The sequence below is a fragment of the Odocoileus virginianus genome, chromosome 6, assembly GCF_023699985.2.
Source record: "Odocoileus virginianus isolate 20LAN1187 ecotype Illinois chromosome 6, Ovbor_1.2, whole genome shotgun sequence".
Lineage (NCBI taxonomy): Eukaryota > Metazoa > Chordata > Mammalia > Artiodactyla > Cervidae > Odocoileus > Odocoileus virginianus.
The window spans coordinates 26,682,090-26,687,502 of NC_069679.1; the positions used below are offsets into that span (position 1 = coordinate 26,682,090).

The 5,413-nt window shown below is 45.2% G+C and overlaps 1 pseudogene; it reads right to left on the bottom strand.

The window, feature by feature from the left end:
* Positions 1 to 1,632: 1,632 nt before the first annotated feature.
* LOC110127398 (synaptosomal-associated protein 23 pseudogene) lies at positions 1,633 to 2,825 on the bottom strand (annotated as a pseudogene).
* Between the last annotated feature and the right edge of the window lie 2,588 nt (positions 2,826 to 5,413).

Below are 5,413 nucleotides of genomic sequence, written 5' to 3' on the forward strand. Positions count from 1 at the left end.
CAAGCTACAGTCCACTGGACTGCAAAGAGTTGGATACGACTGTGTGACTAACTTTCTCTTGTTGCAGAGCACTGGTTCTAGGGTGCGCAGACTTCGGTAGTTGCAGGACGCTGGCTCAGTAGTTGCACTTTACAGGCTCTAGAGCACAGGCTCAGTAGTTGCAGCACATGGTCTCAGTTAAGCTGTGGCATGTGGGATCTTCCTGGATCAGGGATCGAACCCGTGTCTCCTGCACTGGCAGGTGGATTCTTTACCACTGAGCCATCAGGAAGGCCCTCTAATTCATGTTTGATTAAACAGAGTAAATTCTAGTTTTTTAAAAAAGTTTAAAGTGACACAAACTCAATCTGTTCTCTGCTGCTGCTGCTACTGCTAAGTCGCTTCAGTCGTGTCCGACTCTGTGCGACCATAGACAGAAGCCCACCAGGCTCCCCCATCCCTGGGATTCTCCAGGCAAGAACACTGGAGTGGGTTGCCATTTCCTTCTCCAATGCGTGAAAGTGAAAATTGAAAGGGAAGTAGTTCAGTCATGTCCGATTCTTCGAGACCCCATGGACTGCAGCCTACCAGGATCCTCCATCCATGGGATTTTCCAAGCAAGAGTACTGGAGTGGGAATCTGTTTTCTACCTGAGACCAAAACAAGTTTCTTTTTCCTGTCTAAACAAAGTTCTTGGCATTAAGATAAATCTGAATTCACGTGATATACTTTGTTAAACATTTCCAAAAAAATTTAAGCCTGATGTAAAGAGAAATTCTCGTGTTATACTGCATACATATTTACATATTTTTCTTCAAAGACAAGTTTATGAAATTAATAGGCCTGTAATAGGACCATGATATTATTAATAATATGAAAACAAAAAGTGTTCCTATATGGGCAGTATGAAGTGAGATCACAGAATCTGTGTACCCAGATGAATCACCAAGAGTTCAGAAATTAAGCTCACTTTAAGAAAATGCATTCCCTCTTTATTGGTGCCGAGATTGCAAAGTTGTGATGTATGACAAAAACCTTGTGTAAACAGGCTCCAAAACCAAGCATTGTTCTAAATTGGCAATGACTGTAACTTAAGTTAAAATTAAACTCAACTAGATCACTGTGGTTGGACAAGGAAATGGCAACCCACTCCAGTATTCTTGCCTGGAGAATCCCAGGGACAGAGGAGCTTGGTAGGCTGCCATCTATGGGGTCTCACATGACTGATGTGACTTAGCAGCAGCAGCAGCAGGTTTTACTGAGGTAACAACCTCTTGTCTCTTGCCTCCCATCCTGCGCTTGTCCCCACTGCCCCCAACTTCCTTTCGTATGGCTGTATCTGGCAATGCTTCCAAATCTAGGAAGCAGAATAACCTGCTAAAGTAAACAGAGAGGATGAAAAATAACACTATAAATGATACATGAAAAATCAACCTTAGAGTATAGACTGAGAAGCAGCAGTCTACCCTCAAGGGAAAAAGAGATAATTAAAAAAATAGGGGGACTTGCCTGGCCATCCAGTGGTTAAGACTCCGTCCTTTCACTGCAGAGGCTGTGAGTTTCATCCCTGGTAGGGGAACTAAGATCCCACATGCCAAGCGGCTTAGTCCAAAAAAATTAAATAAAATAGGGGGCTGTTATTCCTAGATATTTTCCCACATAATAAAATTTCAAACTCTGGAAAGGTAATGACTTTGAAGGAGGAGCTAGGGAAGTAAATAAATGGTAAAGAAGTACAGCAGTAGCTTTAACTGTCAGTGAGTTTCGTTGCCCTGGCATTGGCATTATCAATATGATCTTTATTGGTGTCAGCCTTTTCTGTGATCTGTTCTATTTGTCAGTTGTGAGCCTCAATCCCATTGCCTATGTCCAGGGCCATGGTTTTAGGTTTTCTAGGATACTGCCCACTGAGTCAGGTTCTCTTCCGTTTCATCTTCCCTAGCGTGATTTGTTACATGTTTAACGTATTCACCTGTTGGCTGCTCCTGTGGTCACTTCACGCAGCTGACCGTTTGTCACTCAGCCTAGCTGCTTAGATACTATTACATTGCTAGATGAGCTGTCTCCATCATCTCCCCAAGTTGCCTTATAGACTTTACCAGACTCAATGTTCTTTGTCTTATTACATGGACATACACAAAGGCCTCAGTCCTTGCTGAGTTCTGTTAAAGTCTTCTATGCTTCTCGCATGTCTTTATTTGGTCCATGCCTCCTCCTGTGTATTTCAGTTGTTCCCCTTGCTCAGTGTAGGGATAGTCTTGATTCCTGCCTCCTGAGCCTCAAGCTAAACCCAGGATCCTCCTTGTACTTTCCGCAGACTGATCAGTAACCTGGTTTGCCCTCAGCTGAATTCCTTCTGCTGACCGATTATCCATGATGAATTTAAACTCTTGATAGGTGCAGAAACTGAGATGTGGATATTCAAGCAGATTTGACTGCTTCTCTCTGGCTGCCGCAGCTCTGACTCCCCCAGGCCAGACTCCCAGCTGCGTCCTTCTTCCAGGTGACTTCTTAAGCAGTGGTTCTCAGAGAGGCAGAGGGAGAAACATGTCCGAGTCAGCTAGGAAACTCTACAAACTATAAACGCCCATAGCACCTTACTTTCTTACCTACCCCAGGGGAATCTGCTATGATTTTCCCCAATCTCTTTAAGAAGCGCAGTCTTAAAGCAAATGCCACATGAGAGAAGGGAGAAGTATCCACATGAGGGATACACAAAAGGGGTGCTTCTGAATTAAAAGAGATCTCATTCCCACTTAGAGTTTGTTCTCTTATCCTGTGACTATGTCCAAGCTGTTGACCTTTTTTCCATGGACAGAGCTTTCCCAGAGTATTCAGAAGCCCCAGGAAGACCAAGTGTCTTCCTTTCTGTTTTCTTTTCTGTCACCTCCAATCCTGGGAAGACCAGGTTCTATTGCTGGAGTTGCCACGGTCAGGACATCGTTTCCTGGTCCCTGTGCCCTCTCTGGATTGAAATATTCTATCTGTAGCCCCTCTATCCTAGTAGATCCTAGTCTTGTTAGAAACCAAAAGACCCCCAAACCTTCAAGTGATCTTTTTTTTTTTAACGTATTTGGCTGCACTGGGTCTTAGTTGAGGCACGTGGGATCTAGTTCTAACCAACTAGGGATTGAACCCGGGCCCCCTGCGTTGGGAGCATGGAGTCTTAGCCACTGGGCCACCAAGGAAGTTCTCAGATAATCTTTTTTTTTAATGTTATTTTGAATTGGAGGATAATTGCTTTACAGTGTTGTGTTGGTTTCTGCCATACATCGACATGAGTCGACCATAGATATACTCATGTCCCCTCTCTCCTGAACCTCCTTCCACCCCTCTAGGTTGTCACAGTGCACAGGGTTGAGCCTCCTCGAGTCATACAACAAATTCCCACTTGCTATCTAATTTTACATTTGGCGATATATGTATGTTTCAATGCTACTGTCTCAGTTTGTCCCTCCCTCTCCTTCCCCTGCTGTGTCCACGAGTCTGTTCTCTATGTCTGCATCCTTATTGCTACCCTGAAAATAGGTTCATCAGTACCATTTTTCTAGATTCCATATATATGTGCTAATATGTGATATTTGTTTTTCTCTTTCTGACTTACTTCATTTCGTGTAACAGGTACTAGGATCACCCACCTCACTAGAACTGACTCAGATTCATTCCTTGTTATGACTGAGTAATATTCCACTGTATAAATGTCCCATAGCTAGCAGGTGATTTTTGGGTTTCTTCTTAGCTCTGTGGTTTTGGGTTTGTGGTGTCTCCACCAACTTCTCCAGCCAAATTCCTAGAGTAATTTCATGAAGAAATCTGATTTCTCCACTCAATTGTTCTAACCCAATCTGTACCTTTGTTTTCTCCAGAAAATCATGCTGTCAGGGGGTTGCCATTTGGCCCAATGGCCTGCCTGTGTAATTTGCCTTTAGGGATTCCAGATACTGCTACTCTCATTATCAGCTGGGTAAGAAAATCTTCTCCCTGTTTATCTTTCAGATTTTCTTCCTCTCAGCCACTCAGGCAGTTCCTTCGCTCCAACCCCAAGGCTGGCGGCTGAGGGCTAGCCCATTCGCTCCTGCAACCCCTTTTCTTAGCTGGAACCATCCACTCAGATTGGGGTCAGTCAGTCAGTCAGTTCAGTCGCTCAGTTGTGTCCGACTCTTTGCGACCCCATGAATCGCAGCACGCCAGGCCTCCCTGTCCGTCACCAACTCCCGAAGTTTACTCAAACCCATGTCCATTGAGTTGGTGATGCCATCCAGCCGTCTCATCCTCTGTCGTCCCCTTCTCCTCCTGCCCCCAACCCCTCCCAGCATCAGGGTCTTTTCCAATGAGTCAACTCTTCGCATGAGGTGGCCGAAGTACTGGAGTTTCATCTTCAGCACCAGTCCTTCCAATGAACACCCAGGACTGATCTCCTTTAGGATGCAATGGTTGGATCTCCTTGCAGTCCAAGGGACTCTCAAGAGTCTTCTCCAACACCACAGTTCTAAAGCATCAATTTTTCAGTGCTCAGCTTTCTTCACAGTCCAACTCTCACATCCATACATGACCACTGGAAAAACCATAGCCTTGATGAGACGGACCTACGTTGGCAAAGTAATGTCTCTGCTTTTTAATATGCTATCTAGGTTGGTCATAACTTTCCTTCCAAGGAGTAAGCGTCTTTTAATTTCATGGCTGCAGTCACCATCTGCAGTGATTTTGGAGCCCCCCAAAATAAAGTCTGACACTGTTTTCACTGTCTCCCCATCTGGAAGGGGAAAATTGACTCCATCATGCTACATTGTTACCTTTTATAATATGATTTTGAAACAAATGTTAAAGCAGAATATAATTGGCTCCCAGCACCAGAAGGAACATCTTTCTGTACAAGGAGGGGATGTGTGCATGTGTGTTCACATCTGTTGTGCTGGACTGAGGACAGCATTTGGGTACCATGCAGGAGTACACATGTGTAGATGGTGTGTTCAACCTGGTACTGACCCTTCCTGAGGTCCTGGGGGGTAGAGGAGTGTCTCCTGAGACTCACATCTTTCACAGGAAGCTTCTGGTCTGTCCCCTTCCACACTGCAAGGGGTATAAGTCTCTCAGTCTTCAGGCCTACGCTGATGTTCCTTCTACTAGCACCATCCCAGGCAGCTCCTGACTGTCCTCAGGACCCTAGGGTGAGACCTCATGGGACTTCTTGTAGGTTAAGGTAACACTCCAGCCATCAGGGGTCCCGGATACCACCTGATCCCAGAATCCATAAAGAGCAATTCAGCATTTCTAGGAGCTTAAAATCAGATTTTTTCTAGGACCATCTGGACTCCCTGGAGTTGCTGCCAACAGGACAGCAGGGAAACTCCAGACCAGCGCAGGCTGACTAGGGTATTGGCGTGGTTTCCTTTGATGTCTTCCACTCACCAGGTCAGTCAACTGCAGCCTGTTC